The sequence below is a fragment of the Miniopterus schreibersii genome (assembly GCF_964146895.1).
Source record: "Miniopterus schreibersii genome assembly, chromosome: 16".
NCBI classification, from domain to species: Eukaryota; Metazoa; Chordata; class Mammalia; order Chiroptera; family Miniopteridae; genus Miniopterus; species Miniopterus schreibersii.
In genome coordinates, this window is record NC_138116.1 from 18,323,401 (window position 1) to 18,345,452 (window position 22,052).

Sequence of the window (22,052 nt, forward strand, 5' to 3'; positions counted from 1 at the left end):
TTGGTCTCTCTCTCTCCCAGGATCTCTCTCCCTGGTCTCTCTCTGTTCCCCCTCCTTCCCTGTCTCTGTTTCTCATCATATCTTGGCCCTTTTTGGCCCCAAAGGACAGAATCTTACAATTTCCTGATCCAAGTAGAATTGGGGTCTGGCCCTAGAAAATTGGGGTCTGGCCCTAGAATTGGGGTCTGGCCCTCTCTATTCTCATTTCCTGGTGATGCTGAGCTTGGAGAAGGGAATGTACATGAGGTGGGGGCACCTCTTCCCTCATCACCCTGACATTGCCTCTGGACCCAGCCTGCCCCTCTGCTAAAGGGGACCTAGTCCAGAGTGCTGGAGCCTTCTCCCATCACTGCCCATTCTGCTGCCTCTTTGGTGAAGCTGTTGCTAACTTGGACTTCTAAGGCCCTTCCATCCCTGCCCTGGTCTCACTGTGTCAACACTCAAGGCAGTGAGGGGAGTATCTCTACCATCCCCCCTGCCACCCTGCCCAGGCCTAGAGCCCTACAGAGGTGTAGCCCTTAGAGGAGAGAAAGATAGGTGAGTTTAGGGGAGGATGGTATCCTGGGGGGTAAAATGGGGGTGCATAAGAGGACATGGAGGAATTTGTGGGGTAGACATTGGAGGGCTGAAGAGAAGGGACCAGGTAGGCACCAGTGCCCAGGGATGGGCAGGAGGTTGGCATCATTCCCCTCTGGCTTTCTGGCATACACCTGACACAGATTTAGGGTTGCCAGACAAAATAGAGGACACCCAGTTATATTTGAATTACACATAAAGAATAGATAATATTTTTAGCATGAATATGTCCCATGCAAAATTTGGGATATACTTATACTAAAATTTATTTGTCGTTTATCTAAAATTGAAATTTAACTAGGTGTTCTGCATTTTTATTTGTTAAATCTGTCAATGTTACCCACATCCCTAAAATGTCATAGAACAAATATTTGAGAACAGCTGCTCCACTCATTGGCCCACCTCTCCCCAATGGGAAAGTAAGGCTCATGGAGCAGAGTCCAGAGGGCCTCTGGACCCTGCCTCTGGGTCCCCAGTTTTTTTTTTGTGACACAAAACTGCCCTTCTATGCTGCTTCCTGCAAATGGGGGTGGGGGGAGGGGCCTGGAGGTGGGTGGTCCCAGCCCAGGCCAAGAACACTAAGCCCTGTTGTCAGCATCCATCATGGCTCCCAGGGCCCCAGCATTCTTAGTGGGTGAGGTCTGGTGGGGGTGGGGGCAGAGTGGGGCCCCAGACTGAGCAGACAGGGGGCTGTTCTTCTGTAGAGGCAGGAGTGTCCTGGACAGAGCCAACAACTTCTGTTCAACACTTAATCTGGTAGGGGAGGGCACTGTGTGCATGGATGCATGCATGCACGTGTGTGCTCAGGCATCCAGGTGGCAGGGAGGCCCAGAGATCTCATGCAGTCAGTGGGTCCCTCTAGATTCCACACCAAATTCCGTCTGGGATTTCCCAAGAGCAGCAAAGTCCAAATGTCTTCATACTCGCTTGCCACTTTCCCAGCCCCTTCACTAAAGAACGAGCTGATTGTCTGTGCATCCTGCAAGGCCCCAGCTGGAAGGGCCTGGGAGGTCAGCTAGTCCACCAGCCCTTTCTCAGAGAAGCCAACTGGAGCTCAGAGGGGTGGGAAGGCCAAGTCACATGGGACATTGGGGCTGAGTCAGGACCAGAACCACACAGGTCTTGAGACCGACCCCATGCCCAGAGGCAGCCTCAGGAGGCAGCTGCTGCTCCGGATGGAGGAATCCTCACTGGGGGCCTTGTGCAGCCTGACTGAGCCCAGCCCAGGCTCTGGATGAGGCAAAGAGCCAGGCCAAGTTCTGTTCCTCTCAGCCCCGCTCCCCACCATACTGTGGTAGACACTCATATCCATAATGGCTTATGGCTCTGGGCTGGGATCTTTCTTTTCAAAGCCCATAGAACATTCTGCTCTAGCCCAGCTCTGCCTGGAGGGACAGTATTCTGTCATGTTGATAAGTGTGCCACTTACTATGTGGGACCTTAGTCAAGAAACTTAACTTCTCTGTGTCTCTCAACTCACCTGTGAAGGGTGGTGGTGGTGGGGGATAACCTACTTTATCACATGGGGTCATTATGGGGATGAAATAAGCCCCTCAGTGTCTGGAATACAGTAATGGTAAATAACTGTTAGTTTACTGATAATATGCAATAAATGTTTTGTTCCTGCCAGAGAAAAGAAGCCCAAAAGTTCCTTCTCTGTATTTCACTTACAGGCAGAGTGAGGTGACAAGGAATTAAGGATTTGCTTCTCTCTGAGAAAGGCTCTTCCCAGAATGCTGGCTCACTAGCCCCCTCTGCTGTCCACTCAGAGCTCTGCATGCTCCAAAGGCCAGGTCAGAGACCACCAGAGACCTATCTCAAATGGTTACTTGGCATTCACCACTCTTCCTAGAGAGCCACAGGGGCTCTGGATGTAACAGTGGTGCTTGGACCAGAGACATTTGATCAATTCCTTCTGTTTCTGGTTTGTTCCCCCTCCCCCATTCTGCTGCCCCACTGCCTGCTGAGCACTGCCTGGGTTGGCCTCATGGTGGGTGCCCACCTCTCTCTCAGGCTGAGCATTCAGGGGGACTGGGGACTCTGCCTGTCACAGGTGTCCCCGCTGCCACTGCTTCCATGCAGTGTGGCTCCCCAGGGCCATCACAACCATCTTCATAAGGCCTCCAGCCTAGTCTCCCCATTGCCCATGTTGGGGCATGTCACTTTCTTGCTCTTTAATTTCCAGAGGCTCCCCACTTCTACCTGAATAAGTTCCATCTCAGGGAGACCTCAGGGTCCTTCAGAACCAGCCCCACCTGGCTTTGCAGTGTGCTCTCTCTGCCCTGCCCACATGTTCTCCAGCCACACACCTAACCCTTTCTGTTTCCTCCCTTCCTCAGCTTGGGTAGCTCTCTCCACTTAGCACACATGTCCCCAGACCCCTCCCTGAAACGTAACAAATTCTCACCCCATCCTTCAAGGCTCAGCTCAAATGCCGCCTCCTCCAGAAAGCCTTCTAGGACTTGGATCTTCCTGTAAGAAGTGACTGATCCCTCCCTGCTCATCCCTACCCAGGCCTTCTCTCCCTAGAAGATGTGTGTACATGTCCTAATGTTTCCACCAGGCTGCGGGGGCTGGCCCAGTTCTGATTCAGCTTTCATTTCCCCATGGTGCTTTGTTCCAAGTAAACACTAGCTGTTGTCACTGAATTGAAGCTGGTTTGGGACCTCCCTGAGGTCAGGGGCCAGGTTTCTCCAGGAGGATAGGGAATGAATTCCTAAAGTCCTTGGTGGGGGAGGCTGTCAGTTGCGGGGGGTTGTTCCTGACTGACTGGCTCCTCAACTCCACTGGCTGTGTTGTTTGGGGAATCCACCTCTTCTGCTTCCTGCCCCTCCCAACTGTACAACACCCTCCTAGTGTGTCAAATGGCTCCCTGGGGATCCAGCAGCTCCTACGGGTGAGCTGCAAGGAATGCTTGGCTCACTGTCCACCTTCCAGGAGGAGCAGGCAATGCATGTTAGGTGGCCAATAGGAATTCTTGGGCAGGGTCTAAGTGTCCTTCCCACTATTCCTCTGGAAAGTGAACTTTACTGGACCCCTCACTCATTCTTGGGGTGATGGGCTGAGGGTGGTGAGATGACTTCTGGAGTTGACCCGAGGTCTGAGCTGCCAACCTGTGGGCCTGGAGGGTGGAGGGAGGCGTGCCACCTGCCAATTAGCGGTACAGGGAGCTTATTATCCTAATGAGTGGGTTGGAGGAGCTGGACTAATGCTCACCTTACAGAGGCTTAGCAGAGACAAAAATGGCTTTTCGGAGCCATTATCCTTCCAAAGTGTAGGTTTCCGGCTCCTTTCGGCCAGCAGTGGAGAGGGAAACACCTCCAAGAGGTGGGTGGGGAGAGTAAGGGGGGAGGTTGGGCTACTGAGTTTGGCCATCTGGGGTGGTAGATGGAACAGAGCCACTAAGACTCAGGCAGGAGGGCTGAGCCAGTACCAGAGCCAGTACCAGGTTAAGGGGCTTGAGAGTCCAGCAGCCCTGGTCTGCTCTCTCTGGGGCTCCTTCTCTCCAAGGCTTCCCAGCCCCTCCCCCTCTCTGTAACCCCACTCCCACCCCCATCCTCACTGTTGACTCTTAGATAGGACCCTGTAGCCAGAAAGAAGAAATGGGCTGAGGATCCCCTAGGACCCCCACTTTCTAGCTCTGCTCTTCTTAGCCTCTTGAAAGAGGGCTCCACTGCACCCTGCTGTGGGTTCCTCTGTCTCAGATCCCAATGTTACAGGGGATTGTGGCTAGACTTCAGAAGAACTTCCCAGTCCCAAAGCAGCTGGGAGTTCAGGGCAGCCAGTGGAAAGGGTAGCCCCTATGTAGGCTAGTTACACTTAGGGGAGGGCCTCTAAAGGGTCTGGGGTCTCAGACTAGGGCATCCCTGAAACTGATCACTTCTTAGGGACCTGGGAGCCAGGCAAAGAATGAGTGCCAGCAGAGGGGCGGGGGGGGGGGGGGGGGGGGGGGTGAGGGGGCAGGATCACATTCTTCCGCAAATCATAGCTCCTCTAAGCAGCCACATCATCTGGCCCCTAGCCGAGGACAGACTTGGCTTCAGCTGTGTGCACGCACGCATGTGTGGGCGTGTGCAAGCGTGTCTGTATGTGTGTACCTACATGGGCACGCATGTATGCACACAGTCCAGCCTCTCATGCTGATGTGGCAGCCCTCCTCCATCCCCCAGCTTTCTTATCTCCAGGCCAGCCTTTAGGGGTCTGGCTCCAGGATCCCCCTCACCCCAGTGGCCCTGTTAGCACCTCCTCCTTCCCTTGTTAGCGCTTCACAGCCCCTCTTCCTCTTCCAGCCCCTGCTGTCCCCTGGAGAGGCCCCGTGGCTTGCAGCCCAGTTCTCCTCTTCCGACTCCACTTTAGCTATTTTCCAAAGCTTCGCAAGCCCCCTACCCCCTCCACTCCTCCCTCGGCCCGTCCCCGTGGAGAGGTTCTTTGCTGAACAGGGAAGCCTGGGGGATTAAGTTGGTGTCCCTACAATTTAGTGCACACTCCTCTTCCATGTGGGGCGCAAAGTGAGTGCCCCCCAAGCCCCGCATCAGCCCCTCCTGCCTAGAGGGTGGGAAGGGCAAGTTTGGGAGGGAGCCCTGGACTAGGGGCCACAGCTCAGTCCTGGTGCCCTCAAGAGGGCAAAGCGCCACCCCCTCTGCTGCACTGAAGGGGTGGGGGAGAGGGACGGGGTAGAAGCTCCCTCTTCTGCCCATCCCCTCCAGGACCGCTAAGCCCATCCTAGGCCGGGCTGCCGAATGGGACAGGGTGGTCCTGCGCCCTGAGCCAGGCTGTCAGGCCACCAGGACTGCAGGTTTCCTCTACCGAAGGGCCCCTTCCTTACGGGCTTTGATGTGTCTGCGAGGTTAGAGGAGGATGTTTGGCTTCAGGGCCAGGTTCCAGGATAAACTCACTCTGCCTGCTGGGCCAAACCACTGCCTCCTCAGCGCCTGGCTCCCCTGCCTTCCCCAGCCCCGGCCTGGCCTCCCCCAAGGCCAGCACTGCCCTGCCCACCCAGGGGGTGGGCACTGAGTGGCTGCCTTTACTGCTACTGGGGAGAGGTTCTGAGGCCCATGGATGTCCTGTTGCCGAGGCTGTCACTGGGGTGCCTGCCTACCTGCTAGGTGACCAAGGGCCTGGCCCAGGTGGGAGGTGAGGGGCCAGACCAGCTGTTAGTGGAGGTGGGGGTGAGATGGGGGATGTGGGAGGGGTTTCCACATGGAGCTCTCTGCATAGGCTTCAGCTCTTCCAGATGTGCAGAGGCTCCAGATGTGGGGATGACTCAGCCTGGAATGGAGAGGTTGTGGGGGATCCAGGTCCATGGAGGGAGACAGAGCAGGGGGAAGTGAGGTCCTGGGCGACTGTCAGCTGCTGCTCCCCTTCCTCTGGAGCCCGTAGCTCCCTCAGGCCTGCGGGGGTGGAGTGGTAGCTGCCAGCTGCCGGGAGCTGCCCAGATGTGCAGCCTTCAAGGTTCCCACCGTGTGCAGATGGGGAGAGGAGAGAATGAGGCCTGGGGCAAGGGGCCCAGCTAAGAGGTTGCCCAGAGACTGGAGAGAGAGGCAGAAGGTAGGGGGCAGCGAGTGGAAAGAGGGGCTAGCAGAGGAGGTGGGAGGAAGGACAGAGACAGGGAGGGGAAGGGAGAACCTCAGGACTGAAATGTGAGATCCCCTCTTGGGCTCCCTTGGGGGTGTAACGCTGGGAAGAGGGTGCAGGGGTGCAGAGAACTTGTGTGTGCCCCTGTGTGCGCACGTGTGTGTGTGTGTGTGTGTGTGTGTGTGTGTGTCCTCATTGCTGGAGTGTGGGTTATATGTGGGGAAGGGGAGTTTGGAAGACGTTGTGTGGCTGACACGTTGAAGATGAGGTGCCTGTGGGGTATGGCAGCTGGGAGGCGATGGTCTCCATGGTCTGTCGATAGAGGACCAAGGCAGAGACAGTGTCTGTACAGTGATTGGCTGGGGGGCTTTGATGGTGCTCTTAAGCGAAGCCATGTGTACCTTTGGGTGCTGAGAGCAGGTCCCTCAGACCTAGGGGACATCCAGGCAGGCCAGGCCAGGGCTCCAAAGTCTTGGGGTTTCCTCCACCTCCTCCAGCTTCCCTGCTTCCTAGGGGTGGGGGGCATTTTGGGGGATGCTTCCAGAATCCTTGAAGCTGCAGTTTCTCCTCTGGGCCTCAGGCTGGTGTGATTTTCTCCTGCAGGGCAGCTAAGTGGCTCCTGAACTTTGGGGGGTAGTGCCAGGACCCAGTGTGCAGCAGGGCTGGTTGCCCCTCCATGCACCCCTCCCCCAGCTCCACAGAGCCTCTGTCCTGGCGTCCTCTTTGGCCTCCAGGTGGGTCTGCTGGCTGGGCCTCTGGCCGCTCCCTGGAGAGCCCCACCTGCGCCAGCCACCCATGCCAGGGTAAACAAGGCACTAAGTGTCTGGCCTGGTGCCTGCCGTGAGCTGGACACTGCTCCTCCACAGAGGCTCAGCTCCCGCCTGTGGCTTCGGTTGCCTCCTCCAGCTAAATGACAGGTCTGATGCCCAGGCCCCATAAACAGTGTTTTCTGGGCAGGTGGGGGTCGTGGGGACACAGTAAGCAGACAGATAATCAAGTTTAATCAGGAGACAATGTGTTATCACCTCTAAGGGGGGCTGTTGTGACTTGCACCCCTACCCCAAGCTACAGGGGCCCTTGACCCTCTCTGGAAGCACTGGCATCCTCGATTCCACACACACGCACAAACAGCCCGCTCCTCCAGGTGCCTGGCACAGTTCTTGCACCCACTTCACTTGTGAGTGCAAATATGCCCCCTCGGTAGTGGCTGGTGGCGGCTGGGACCAGTTCAGCTCATCTTGTGCTGCCTTGTTCCCTCTTTTTACAGCCGTGAGCGGAGCCCAGAGAGGCTGAGCCCTGTCCCTTAAATCACCAGCATGAAATATGAACTTGGATGTGTCAGGGTCCTCCAGACGCTGCAGTACTATCACCCACACACCGCCCGATCCTTGGCCATCTCCATCCCGCCTCCTGGGACTAAAGCCTGAGGGTTGGCTCTTTCTCAGGCTCTCCCAGCCTCTCCACTCCTTCCCCTCCCCTATCCCCTTCCTCTCAGTTCCTCTCCCCTTCCCTCCTTGGGGGCTGAGTCCAAGTGTGAGGGGGCACTTACTTCTCTGCCCTCCCTCTGGACTCACTGCTGCCCCCCACAGAACGGAGCAGGAGGAGGACCCTGGCCTCTTGAAGCTCCCCTGAGGGGCAGGTAATGGCCTTGCCCTTGGGGGAGTGGAGTGGGCTCCCACGGCAGGGGAGGAGCACTGCGCAGGCTGGGGTGTAGAAGAGCAGGAGCGCGCCTCCTGGGGGAGGCTGGAAGCCCTTCACCCACACTCCAGGAGGGCAGGGAGGGGGCCCAGGAGTCAGTGGGTCAAAAACAAGCATCCAGGCCCCTGGGTGCCACACAATAGAGAGAGTGATGCCAGGCCTGGGGCTCTGGAAGCACCCCCATCCTCCTCTTTCCCTCCCTCCCACTGTCATTACTCAGCCCAGTGTGTCTGTCTCTCCACATTTGTGTTTCTGTGTGTGTGCACTCTCTCTGCCTCCCCCTCTCTTCTCTCTCTTGCCTCTCCCCTTCCCTCCCCTTCTACTCCCCGAGAGGAGCAGCCCCACTGTCAGAGCCAGGTTCCCAGAATGGACGCTGGCTTTGTCCAGGGAGGTCCTTGGCTTAAGCCCATGGTCTCAAAATAGCCACGTCCAGCTCCCTGCTCTGTGCCGGGGTCCTTGGAGCCAGAGATATCCACTCTTCTGGGGTGCTGGGGGGTGCCCCGGATTCAGAACTTCTCCCCTCTGCAACCAGGGGTGAAGTCTCTCTCTCTCAATATCCCCCCCCAATGTCTTTTTCTCAACCTCTCCTCAATTTCTCTCTCAATCAATCTCAGCCTCTCTCTCTCTTAATTTCTTTCTCAATATCCCGCTCTCAGTTTCTCTCGCTCTCAATCTCATTCCCCTTTCTCTTCTCTCTCTCAATCCCTCTCTCTCTCAACTAATCTCAAACCCCCTCTCTCCTCTCTTTCCCCTTTCTCTCAATTTCTCTCTGAAGGCTGGAGTCTGGCTGCTTTCCTGGGTGACTAGATGTCCAGGGTGCCGAGGACAGTCCAGACCTATGCTGTGCCTGAGTGTAATTGTTAGCATTGCCCCAAAGCAACCTGATTTGAACTATAAATTCCTGGAGAGTCTCACAGCCTCCCCAATGCCTTACAACTCCCAGGAGAGCTGTGTAGCCTGCTGGGCCTCGCCTAAGGACACCAGGGCCAGACAGCAAAGAGGGGAGCTGTATAAATAGCCCATTTGGGGTAGGCCCCCCCAGCATTGGGTAGGGTGGGTCTGTTTGCTGGAGAAGGAGGAAGGAGAGCTGTGGTCGCCCCCAAGCAGCATGTAATTTAGGATTTATTTTGGGGCACTCTCTATAGCTCTGGGTGGGGCTGAGGTTAATTTAAGGGCTTAATGGGGTGGGTGATTGGATGGAGAAGGGGAAAGGGAAGCCCTCCCACTCAGGCCTGGCTAGAAAGGTGTGTCCTTTCCAAGATCCCTGCTACCCTCTGTTCCTGGGGCCCTCCTCAGAGGCCCTCAGGGACCCCTCTGTACCTGCCCTCTCTAGCAGCGACCGCAGCTGGCAGTCTCCTCCAAGGTCTGGGCTCCAGGTGGTGGGTCTCAGCTGCACTGGGAGCAGTTGGTGGTTGAGAGAAGTGACATGCTGGGGGGGGGGGGCAATGGTCAGCATGTGGGCAGAGAGGACCCTGCTGGAGGGTCCTTGGGCTGGGGAAACAGCCATTCCTAGGAGCTTTCTGAGCCACCTTAGCTTTTGCTCCCAGATGCTCTATGCTCTGTCCCTCCCCAGAGGGGCAGGGCACCCAGTCTGATGGAGGAGACTCGGGCTCTGTCCTCAGGAAGCCTGGGTCTGAGAGGAAGACAGGACACAGGCTCTACGTTCAAATGGCCAGTCATTATTTTCTTCACCACCCCTATTATGACCTTAATTTTTAGTCTTTATATGTTTGTGACTTTATAGTCTGTGTCTCTTCCTGGAGCTTAAGCTCTGTGCTGGCAGGGACTTGATTCTGTCTCTTACAGGATCTTCAGCACTTTAGAGCTCAGAATAGGAGCTCGGTCAGCATTTCCCAAATGAATGAATGAAGAAATGGCACTAGGTCCCAAAGCCCCTGGTCAAGAGGCAGCTGAGCACAAAGTCTGGCTGCTTCCCCCTTGGCGTCCAAGGCTACACGATCTAACCCCTTCACCCAGCCTTCTGCCCCCTCTGGCCCCGCTCTTTGAAGCCACCAGCCACCCTGAGTTATTGTCCGCTGCCTAAATGTTGGGCCCCTTTTCTGCCTCAATGCCTTTTTCACCATGTTCCCTCCACCTGCAATTCCTTTTGCTCCCATTACCTCTTGACCAAATCCTGCTGGTCATTCCAGGTCCCGGGCAGAGTCACTTCTGTGAAGCCTGCTCGGATATCTCCGCCAGATGCGAACACCCGTAGTCTGTTCTCTGGGCCTCGCCTCTCACTCTGCATGGACCTGCGGGGGTGGTTGTTTCTCTCGCTTTAGACTGTAAGTCGCTGGGGTTCAGGTTTGCCTGAGCTGTCCTGGAGCCTGGCGCCCCATGGGTGCTCAATCGGGGGAAGCTGGGCCCCTGGGCCGCCTGGTGGTGTGTGCTGCCGCCTGCCCCGGGTTCTGGGAACTCTGGGTAATCCCATTGCGAGAGGTTTACATGACAGGAGGCGGTGCAGGGAGGTGATCGCAGGAGCGAGGAAGAGGAGAGCAACCAGGACCTGAGTGGGGGACATGGGGGCGTGAAGTTTCCCTTAGAAAGATACTGAGCCTTCGGGTCGGAGAGAAGAGGAGAGTGAGGGTGCACTGGGGTGGGGAGGCTGGGGGCAGGCAGAGAGTGGGCAAGGCTGGGGTCAGAGAGAAGGGCAGGCTGGGGATCGCAGGAGGCAAAGACCTCTTGGTCCCGAAGCCCCACGTCCCTTCTCACGCCACAGCCTGTTCCACCTCCATAGCGGTTGATGCTGCTGGCCAATCTTCCTTTAAGACCCCTTGCCTTGGGGGCTCTGGTGGCCCCTCACTCCCTTACATTCCTTCTCCCTCTCCGGCCTCTCCTTCCCCAGCTATTTTGCAGACTCTGTTTCTTCACCTTCCCTCAGGTTTGGATCTGGCTTCTTTCCTCCACGCTTTCCCCAAGGGATCTCCATACATCGGGCCACCTGGCGAGCACGCCCACTTGGATACCGTACAGGTGTGTCGAAGCCACCGTGTTCAACAGTAAACCACCCAGCCAGATGTTCAAACCAGAAGCCCGGAGTCAGCCCTTATCCCTCTGCCAATGGGTCACCAAGTCCCGTGACTTCGACCTCTTGCATCTCTGGCAATCTGGCCACCTCTTTCCACCCTGCTGCCAGCAGCCTGGGCCTAGTCTCCATCACTTTCTACCTGGACTGCTGTGGCAGCTTCCTAGGTGCCACCCCACCTCCATGCTGATCACTTTCCAACCTACCCTCCACACCTCCCCCAGAAATCTTCCTAAAACAGAAATTTGATCAAGCCCTCCCACCTGGCCTACCCTGAGGGCTCCTTCCCAGCACCCACTCCTCCGTAGGTTCTGCACTTTGCAGATGCTGTTCCCGTGGCCTGCAGTGCTCTTCCTCAGGGCTCCACTCAGTCGTCACTTACTCTGAGAAGGCTTTCCTGATGCTCTCTCCGAGCTTGGGTCAGGAGTTCCCTTCCAGGGGCTGTTATCACCTTAATTCCCCCACCACAGCACTTTCTGTGTAGAACAGCGCTCCGCTCTTTACCGAGAACATGACTTCCCTTAATAAGACCTGGTGCCAATAAGGTAGGTGCTCAGGAATCATCTGTGGATGGAACATTCATTCAGGGGAGACTTACAGAGCAAGAAGGAAGACATATGACTTCCTCCCCAGAGCTGGGGGGGGGGCAGTGGAGTTGGGGAGTTTCCAGGGCCTGGGGATGGAGCAGGAGGCCTTGGTTGGGTTGACTGGGGTGTTGGCCTGGGATCAGAGTTGAGGTTGCCCCCATCTGCACTGCTCACCCTATGGAAGTTGACCTCCCCAGGAGACACAGGGAATCAGCAGAGAGCTCCAGCCCCAGGCTGGGGGTAAGAGAAGGCCTCTGCATCCCAGGAGGGGCCAAGGCTGCCCACTGGCCCCCACCAGCATCTTCAGTGGCAGCCTGGTGTCCAGACAAACTGGCCACAAACAGAGATGACCAGCATCCCAGCCCAGTTCATGGCCAGGCCCAGGAGGAGAATGCTGCTCCGTGACGGTTGTGGACAGCCCCAAGTGGACATCTTTGCAAACTTGTTTTCTACATTAAAAATTCATAGGCAGCCCCAGCCAGATGGCTCAGTTGGTTGGAGGGCCGTCGTCCCGTGCACCAAAAAGGCTGCGTGTTCGATTCCCAGTCAGGGTACATACCAAGGTTGTGGGTTCCATCCCTGGTCAGGGCAGGCATGGGAGGCAAAGATGGATCCCTGCCCCCCTCTTCCTCTCCCTCTAATACTCTAATATCAATAAACATATCCTCAAGTGAGGATTTAAAAATTCATAGGCATTTTTCTTCTTACTCTGTACTATGTCCTTATATGTTTTAACATCAAACTAACGTTTTAAATCACTTACCATTGGGGGAGGGGAAGACATTCTGGGAGATGAGGCAAATAGTCGGGGTGGAGCTATTCCTGCCCTCTTCCTGGGTTTGGAAAGAGTGTAGGACCAGGAGCTCCAGGCTCAGGTCCCAGGCCCTGCTCTGCCCACACTGAGCGAGGCTGCGTCGTCCACAAAATGGGCTTTGGCTTAAGACAGTGGCCACCATAAGATGGAGCAGTGGGTGTGCTGACTTAATGATTCACACATGGAGCCCCAGGTGCCAGGCTGGATGCCTGGGAGCCAGGCCCCTGGGGGACGGCGGGAGCAGGAGGGAGCAGCTAGGCCGGTTGGTGGGCGCCCCCAGCCTGGCCCCCATCCAGCTCCCCGGGAGCAGGCTGGGGGTCCAGGCAGCGGCCACCCCCTTCCCGGCTAGAGGAAAGGGTGAGCTCACCCTCTGGCCCGGGGAGAGCAAGCGGGCAGGAGAATAATTAAAATGCCAGAGGTTAGGAGGTGAAGTTACAATGGAAAGAATGAAGCCCCAGGCTGCCGCCCCGCTGCTGCCGGCTGCGTCTCCCACCCCACTCCCTCTGCCAAGCCCACATTTGATTTTTATTTCGGGAGCCGCCAGCACAGCACTTGGGAGGGAGCGCAGAAACCTCACTCCTGCTCCCCTGCCACGTCTGGAGCTGGGGCCCAGCGCGGGGGAGGGGGCTCCTGGGACCCAGAGGAAGAGCCTAGAGGCCCCACCCCAGGACCCAGCAGTCCTCAGGGACTAGGTCCTAGGGAAGGGCGGCATGTGGGCAGGAGTGGGATTGGGAGGCAAGAAATGGAGACCCCCCAAAATGAAGGCCCTTCCTTCCCGTTCCCATTAGCCTTTGCCCTTTCGCTTCTCTCTTTTGAAGCTGAGGGAGAGAAAACTCATCCAGCTTCTAGCTTGCCCCCTTGCTCCAGCTCTCGCCACGGCCCCCCTTCCACTGTGGGGACTTCCAGTGTCCTTTGGTATGTGCACACATGTAGAAGGGTTCTAACTCTGATCCTGTTCCTCCTGACTTGCTCTGTGACCCTGGAGGAGTTACTACCCTTCTCTGGACATCAGTCTCATCTATGAAATGGGAGGGTAGCTAAGATAAGCATTTTCAACTTGGGTTCAGCAGAGGTGTCTGGAGGCCTGGGCCCTGCCTTCCCCAGACCACCCTCTCCTGGGCACATCCTTCCTCTGCCCCATCCAGGGCCTGGGGAGGTGGGGGCAGCTGCTGGCCTCTCCTCTGAAGAGCACTGAGCCCCCTCTTCCTGCAGACAGAGCTGCCGGGGCCAACTCACATTTTCCTGCTCTCAGCTTTCTCCACTGCCCATAATACACTCCAGATGGTTTCTCCATCGAAAGCCGAGGCAGCAGATTCCAGAGGGAAAGTGGTTGGGCTCCTCTCTGGGCTCCTCTTTCCACCAGGCTGGAGAGGGGCCGGGGCCAGGGACTGGGGCTGCTGGAAAGATGGAGTGAGGGCAGTGTGAGACCCGCAAGAGGAGGGTGCCTGGAGGGGAGGTCTCTTCAGGCCCCTCTGGGCCAAATAAGGGGCTGGGAACGGTGGGAGAGACCGGGGTCTGTGCTGGGGAGGGGCATGTCCCAAAGTCCCTCGTGGATTCTCTCTAGGCTCTTGCCTTGACTGGAAGCCCACCCAGGAGCTGCTCAAGGGGCTCAGGCCCCCAAGGAGAAAGGCTTTCCAGTGTTTCCAGTGCAGGAGAAAGAGTACTGTCCAACGAGCTGGATACAACTGGGTTCAAATTCTGGCTCTGCCACGTCCAGGCTCGGGACCTTTGACTTCTTGGAGCCTTAGGTTCCTCATCTGTAAATGGGGATGGCTAATGCTTCTTGGGTGGCCATGAGAGTGTCAGGATAATGTACAGAAAGACTTCCAGTGTCCCCAGGTGTTCAGGAAGTGCCCAGCAGGTGCTAAGGAAGTGCACTGGAAACACTGGAAAGCCTTTCTCCTCGTCCTGAGCCCCTTGAGCAGCTCCTGGGTGGGCTTGAGTCAAGGCAAGAACCTAGCATGAATCCAGGGTCTGTCTCTCCCTTAGGAGAGAGCCCTGTCCCAGTCTGACTCAGATCTCCTGCTTTAGCTTCCCAGCGGGTTCTTCTAGGAGCCCAAGGGGACTTTTGGGACCTGTTTTGGGGACATGCCTAGGGAGAGGGTGCTAGGGGCCTGAGGCTGAACCCGAGCCAGTGCTTGTTTCCTCCCGGTCTCCAGGCCCCACCTCAGCCTCAGGACTCTGCCCTGGGCCTGGAGAGCCACGTCGAAGCAGAGGGGGCTGAGAAGGGAGGCAGTGTGTCCCTGCCCCGCGGCCAGGCCCCGCCCGACCCTCGGCTCCCCTGCCAGGACAGCCTCCCAGCCACGCTTACCCTCTCCGCCTCAGCTGTACCAAGGGGCGCGCTTCGATTTTTCCACCAGAAGAGCCAAGAGCAAAATGAGTAACAAATTCAGCCTGGGGCTGCCGTCTCCCTGCCTGCCCCACGGTGAACGGAGGGAAGGGACAGTGAGCCCCCAGCTCCTTCCCTGCTGCCACTCCCGCCCTCCACCCGGGACCCTCAGCCTGCTTCAGGGCCCCAGGGGCACAAGCCTTAGCTGAGGAGGGCAGAGGAGGACCCTCAGGTACCCACACCCACTACGAGGCAGAAATAGGGGCTCGCATTCACTGCTCCCCACCCCCAGCCTGGAGAGGACAGAGCAAAGAGGCTGCTTCCTTTCTTCACTTCCCGTCTGAGGCTGCGGGCCCATTGTCAGAGGGGAGGGGACAGTCACTGCTCTCAGGTGCTCCCAGTCTAGACATGGAAATGGGACCTCTGAGCCCCTTCCCACTTAATAAGTGCCCTCTCCCTACCCAGCCTCCTTCCTCTCACTGAGCTCCCCCCCAACAAAGCTCCCTCCCTCCATAAAGCCTCCCTCCCCTGCATCCCACTCCTCCACCCCCACCCCACGGGCTGCCCTTTCTGCAGAGACCTCATCTCCAGCCAGCCCAGGAAACGGCAGCCCCAGTGAGCGCTGGCAGTGTCCCACCACGGTCCCGCACACCTGGTGGCCCCAGCATTTCCTCTCCTCACCCTGTGAGGTGGTGCCCGCTCTGTCCAAAGTGTGCCTGCCCTGGGCTCAGGAACCCTCTCCTGCCCCTGGCCACCACCTCCTTCTGGTGCAGCCACACCTCCCACTTGAGGGCCTCCTTCCCACCTGCCCACAAACACGGGCTAGTGTCTCTCACCACCCAACACCCCTGAACCCCCAAATCACCTTCCTGGCTCTCATCTCCCCTTCCCGGAGGCACTTCTCATAGGGGCTGCTTCCTCTGCCATTCCCTCCTCAACCTGCTCCAATCCGGCTCACAGTTGCCACCCTGGAAAGGGACACACCCAGGGATAAGGGAGCACTGGAACCAGACCAGCTTCCGTCATCCAGACAATTTACCTGCAATCTGGCTGCGGGAGAAAATGAAATTCTGGGTGGAAGAGACGACATCACCAGAGCCTCTACAACCTGTCACACACCAGGTCCCCCTTTCAGTAAAAAAATTGCCAGGCAGCTCTCTCCCTCCTCCCCCGCCTCTCCTTTCCTCTCCTCTTCCCTTCTGTTCCTTTCAAGGTCAATTCAGTCCAGAAGTGGGGGAGGGGGAAATGCAGTTTCCTAACACGTGGTTTGGGGGCTCAGGTGAAATAGGAGGGTGTCTCTGATAGGGGGCAGTCAGAGGAAAGAGAGATAGAGAGCACGTTCCATTGCGCAGGCAGATGGCCTTGGCCAGAATGTTGGAGCTCGAGCAGAGAAAGGAGGGCATCCAAGTAGGAGAACAGCCCAGCAAGGAAGATTGGGCCCTGAAGAGGTGAGGGGACATCTGACCAGGGCAGTGACCAAGCACCAGGAAGTGGAGTCCACCAGAGACGAGAAGGGCACCTCTAAAGGGCTGGGGAGGGCGTCCAGAAGGTGTGAGATGTCAGAGCATGTTGAGATGAGGGGCACATCCAGGTAGGGAAAGAGGTGGAGAGGGTACCCTGAGGCAGGCAGAAACTCAGTGATGACACTGATAGGCTAGCTCATCCAGTAACAGCAGAAAACACATTCTTCTCAAGGTCACATGGAACATTCATTAAGGTTGACTATATTCTGGGTAATAAAATACACCTGAACAAATTTAAAAGTAGAAATCATATAATGTCTGCTCTCAGATCACAGTGGAATTAAATTAAAAATCAGTACCAGAGCCCTAGCCAGTTTGGCTCAGTGACTAGGGCGTCAGGCTGTGGACTGAAGGGTCCTGGGTTTGATTCTGGCCAAAGGCACGTACGTAACTCGGTTGCAGGCTCGATCCCTGGCCCTGGTTGGGGCACATTTGTGAGGCAACCAATCAATGTGTCTCTCTCACATCAATGTTTCTCTCTCTCTTTCTCTCCCTTCCACTCTCTCTGCAAAGCAATGGAAAAAATATCCTCGGGTAAGGATTAAAAAAAAGAGAAAAAATCAGTACCAGAAAGCTACCTGGAAAATGCCAGACAAAACAACACACTTTTAAATAACACATGGGTCAAAGAAAAAAATCTCAAGAGAATTAAAACATATTTTGCACTAAGTAAAAATGCAAACATAACATCAAAATTTGTGGGATCCAGAGAAAGCAATCTTAGAGGGAAATTTGTAACATTGAATGCATATATTAGAAAAGAAGAAAGATCTCAAATTAGTAATCTAACCTCTACCTTATGAAACTGAAAAAAGAAGAGCCAATTAATTCCAAAGTAAGCAAAAGAAATAAAAGTGAGAGCAGAAATCCATAAAATTGAAAAAACAAAACAAAAAACACACCTTGTAGCCACAGACAACATCATGGTGATTACCGAGGGAAAGGAGGTGGGGCAGGTAGAAGATGGTAAAGGGGAGACAAATGGTGACAGAAGGGGACTTGACTTTGAGTGATAAACACACAATGCAACATACAAGTAATGTATTATAGAATTGTACACTTGAAACCTATATAATTTTATTAACCAATGTCAACTCAATAAGTTCAATAAAAATTTTTAAAAATCAACACAATTGAAAATATGCAATCAATAGAGAAATTCAATAAAACCCAAAGCTGGTTCTTTGAAAAGATCAAGTAAATCAATTAGCTTTTAGCTAGGCTGACTAAGAAAAAATAAAAAGAGAGAAGACACAAATTACCAATATCACAAGTGAAAGAGGGGCAGCACTATAAACCTCATGTACATTAAAAGGATAATAAAGGGATATGATGACTAACTCTTTGATCATCCAGCTGAAATGGACCAATTCCCTGAAAGCACCATCTGCCAAAACCCCCACAAGGCAAAATAGACTATTTGAAGAGGCCAGTATCTATTCAAGGAATTGGGCTGATCATTAGTAACATCCCCACACAGAAAGCACCAGGCCTAGATGGAGTCACTGGTGAATTCTGCCAAGAATTTCAGGAAGAAATCAGACCCATTCTCCGCCGTCTCTTCCGGAAGACGGGCGCAGGGGGAATGCTTTCTGTCTCCCTCCATGAGGCCAGCATCACCCCAATAGCAAAGCCAGACAACCACATTCAAGAAAACTGTAGACCAATCTCTCTCATGCAAAAATTCTCAACAAAATATTAGCTAAGCAAATCCAACAATGCATAAGAGGAATTACAGGTGCGGAGCCTCCCCCCGCCACGTGGGAGGGACAGCTGGAGGGGGGAGGGGGGGCTAGGGCGGCGCAGCGCCCTCTGCGCCTGCGCCGGGGCTTGAGGCGGGGCTGCGGGCTCCCGGGCGCGGGAGTGCGCGCCCCCGGAGGGGCGCAACCGTCACCCCGCACTAGGGCGGGAGGCGGCGGGATGGCGGCGGCCTGCGGGTCCTCGGACTTGCCGGGCTCCAAAGCGCCCCCACCCGGCGGGGTTGTCCGAGCGGCGGAGGCTGCGGAGCAGGACCTCGAGGTGGTGCGAGTCCGAGTCCAGAAGCGGGAGGGCCACCTGCCGCCCGAGTCCCGCTCTTTCGCGGTGGACCCCCAGATCACCTCCCTCGACATGCTGCAGCACATCCTCAGGCGGGCGTTTGACCTGAACGGGAAGAGCTTTGTCGTCAGCTACCTGGGCCGGGACGGGCTGGGGCAGGACGCTGACCTCTCGCTCCTGTCCGACTGGGACCTCAGCACGGCCTTCGCCACCGCCTCCAAACCTTACCTGCAGCTGCGGGTGGACATTCGGCCCACGGAGGACAGCCCGCCGCTGGAAGACTGGGACATAATCAGCCCCAAGGATGTGGCTGGCTCGGAGGCGCTGGGGGCTGAGAAACGGCCACCCCTGACGGCTGCCCTGCCCTTCCCCCAGTCCATTCTCTCGCAGGTGGGCCGCACCTTGTCTAGGGTCCAGCAGGTGCTGAGCTGGTCCTACGGGAAAGAGGTCAAGTCCTTCAGGCCGCCCCTGAGCGACGCTGAGCTCCACGCGTACCTGAACCAGGAGGGCCAGCTCTCCCGGCCCGAGGAGCTGCGCCTGCGGGTCTATCACGGCGGTGTGGAGCCCTCCTTGCGCAAGGTGGTGTGGCAATACCTGCTGAACGTGTACCCAGAAGGGCTGACAGGCCGCGAACAGCTGGACTACCTGAAAAGCAAGAGTCGGAAGTATGAGCAGCTGAAGGGCGAGTGGGCTCAGCGAGCGAGCCCCGAGGGCCTGGAATTCCTCCGCGGCACCATCCTCAGGGACGTGCTGCGCACTGACCGGACGCACCCCTACTACGCGGGGCCCGAGGACGGCCCACACCTGCGGGCACTGCAGGACCTGCTCACCACCTATGCCGTGACCCACCCGCAGGTGTCCTACCGCCAGGGCATGAGCGACCTCGCCTCGCCCATCCTTGCCGTCATGGACCACGAAGGCCATGCCTTCGTCTGCTTTTGTGGCATCATGAAGCGCCTGGCCGCGAACTTCCACCCTGATGGCTGGGCCATGGCCACCAAGTTTGCCCACCTCAAGCTGCTGTTGCGACACGCGGACCCCGACTTCTACCAGTATCTGCAAAAAGCTGGTGCCCACAATCTCCTCTTCTGCTACCGCTGGCTGCTGCTAGAGCTCAAGCGGGAGTTCGCCTTTGATGATGCCCTCCGCATGCTTGAGGTCACCTGGAGTTCGCTCCCTCCCAGTCCTCCTGAACACGAGATAGAGCTTGTCGGATCCCCCGGCCAAGTGGCAGGCACTGGCTTCAGCAGCCACAGGGAGCAGCCCTTGAGACAGAAGCACATGCTGAGGCTTGCTGGTGGGGGAGGCAGTGCTTTCCAAGAGGCAGTTGACCACTTGGCCATGACAAGCCAGGGGCCCGGTGGAGGGGGTCGTCTCCTGAGACAAACCAGCCTGGATGACCTCCAGCAATTCAGGGATAACACCCACCCCAGGATGGACCCTCTGGTCCCACCTCCCCATCCAACTGCCCTCATCAGCTCCAAGTCCCTCTCCAAGCCCTTGCTGAACTCCTCAGACCCACTGCTCTCCTCCTCTTCCTGCCCTGATTCCCCACCTTCCTCATCTCCGCAATCCTCCCAGGAGGCCTCTCCTGCTGGTGACGTGGCTGCAGGATTCCCCCTGACGCCAGAGATGAGCTACCCACAAGACCCTGAGAAGTCCCTGCCTCCGCCCCACGAACTTGGCCAGGGGAACCCATTCATGCTCTTCCTCTGCCTCGCCATCCTGCTAGAGCACCGGGATCAGATCATGAGAAATGGGCTGGATTACCACGAGCTGGCCATGCACTTTGACCGCCTTGTAGGAAAACACCACCTGGGGCGTGTCCTGCACCGGGCCAAGGCTCTCTTTGCTGATTATCTGCAGTCATAGGCATGGGACTCAGAGGAGGGAGCTGAGGCCACAATCCCATCCCTCCAGCCCATCACCAGCCCCACAAGATCTCCATTTTTTGCCATAAGGGCTTCCACATGAAACCCTACCTACCTGCCTGCCAGCCCTAGACCTGTTGGAGCGTGGGGCCCTCTCTCTGCAGGTCCGAGAGTATGGGGCTCTGCTTCTGCACTGTCCCATTGAGGCTAAGGGCCTCTTTTCTGTTTTCACTGCTTTGTTTTTAACAACTGTACTTTATACACATGCAAATAAATAAATAAATAAATAAACAATAATTATACACCATGACCAAGCAGATTTATCCTAGTTATGCAAGGCTGGTTTACTCAAAAGTCAATTAATGTAATCCATCACATCAACAGGCTGAAGAATAAATATCACATGATCATATCAATAGATACAGAGAAAGCATTTTACAAAATCCAACACTTATTTATGATCAATACTCTCAGAAAACTAGGAATTGAGGGGAAGTTCCTCTTTCAGCAACTGATAGAAAAGGAGAAAAAACCCAGTAAACATATAGAGAATTTAAACCAATGTGACCTAATTGAGACTTGAGATATATCACACACACACACCAATGAACCCAGCAACTTCAGAATATATATTCTTTTCATGTGCAAAATTGACCTTATACAGGGTCATAAAGGAAGTCTTGAGAAATGTCAAAGAATGAAAATCATACAGAGTATGGTTTCTGACAGCCATGTAATTAGGCTAGCAGCCAGTAACAAAGGATAACTTGAAAATTTTTAAATGTTTCAACATTGAGCAATGCACTTCTAGATAGTTCATGGTTTGAAGAAGAAATCATGCTGGATATCAAAAATATTTTTAAAGGAATTATGATGAGATATATTAAAACTTTGGGATGTAACTAAAGCAGTGCTTAGACAGAAACTTATGAACCATATATACATACATTAAAAAAGAAGAAAGGCTAAAAATCACAAAGAATAGCAAAATAAACCCCATAGCAAAAGAAACCCAATAAAATAGAAGGGAGGAATAAAGATTAAGAATGATCGAGTGAGGAAGAAAGAAAAAAAGGGCACGAATTGCCAACACCTGGAACAACAAAGAGGTCATCACTATCCTACAGACAATTAAAATACTCTGAGAATATTATAATGACACTATGTCAGCAATTTTCAACTGGTGTGCCAAAAGAGGCACACTAGTGTGCTGCAAAATTTTTAAAACATGCAATACCTAACTTTTCAGTCAGGGGCACTGATCTCTTTTCCCTTAGATTGTCAAATAAAAAAATGACAACAGCCAACACAATAATAGCCATCCAGTGTGAATGAAAATTGTACCAATTTTTTTGTCATATAGGCAAAAAATATAATTTTTAATGTGCCACAGAATTTTAATAATTAGCTATGTGTGCCGTGAGATGAAAAAGATTGAAAATCCCTGCTCTATGCCAATAAATTTGAAAATGTTGATGAAATTGGTAAATTCCTTGAAAAGCATAACTTACCAATCTTACAGAAGACAATACAGAGAACAGTATCATATCTATTAGGAAAATTTGTCAGTAATGAAACATTTCCCACAAAGAAAATTTTAAGTCCAGATAGTTCACTAGTGAATTCTTCTGAACATCAAAGAAAGAAACATCAGTTTTACACAATCTCTTATAGAGAAGAAAGAGAACACTTCCTAACTTTTTGGATGAGGGCAGCATAACCTTGATGTTAAAACCAAACCAAGACATTGCAAGAAAGGATAATTGCAGAATAGTTTCTGTAAAATCAAAGGAAAGATTGAGGAGCCATTCCACGCTGAAAGAGACTAAAGAGGTATGGAAACTAAATGCAATGCATGATACTGGACTGGATCTTTTTGCTACAAAGAATATTATTGGGACAAATGGCAATACATGAATAAATTATAGTAATATAATTTATTTTTTAATCCTCACTCGAGGATATGCTTTCATTGATTCAGACAGAGAGAGAGAGAGAGGGAGAGAGATCAATGTGGG

General features: G+C 54.6%; 1 pseudogene across 1 annotated transcript; it reads left to right on the plus strand.

Annotated features, from left to right (window-relative positions):
• The first annotated feature begins 18,046 nt into the window (after nucleotides 1-18,046).
• Nucleotides 18,047-20,035, plus strand: LOC308569020 (TBC1 domain family member 25 pseudogene; annotated as a pseudogene). Its single transcript has one exon. The product of its transcript is annotated as a TBC1 domain family member 25 pseudogene (transcript).
• Nucleotides 20,036-22,052: the final 2,017 nt, after the last annotated feature.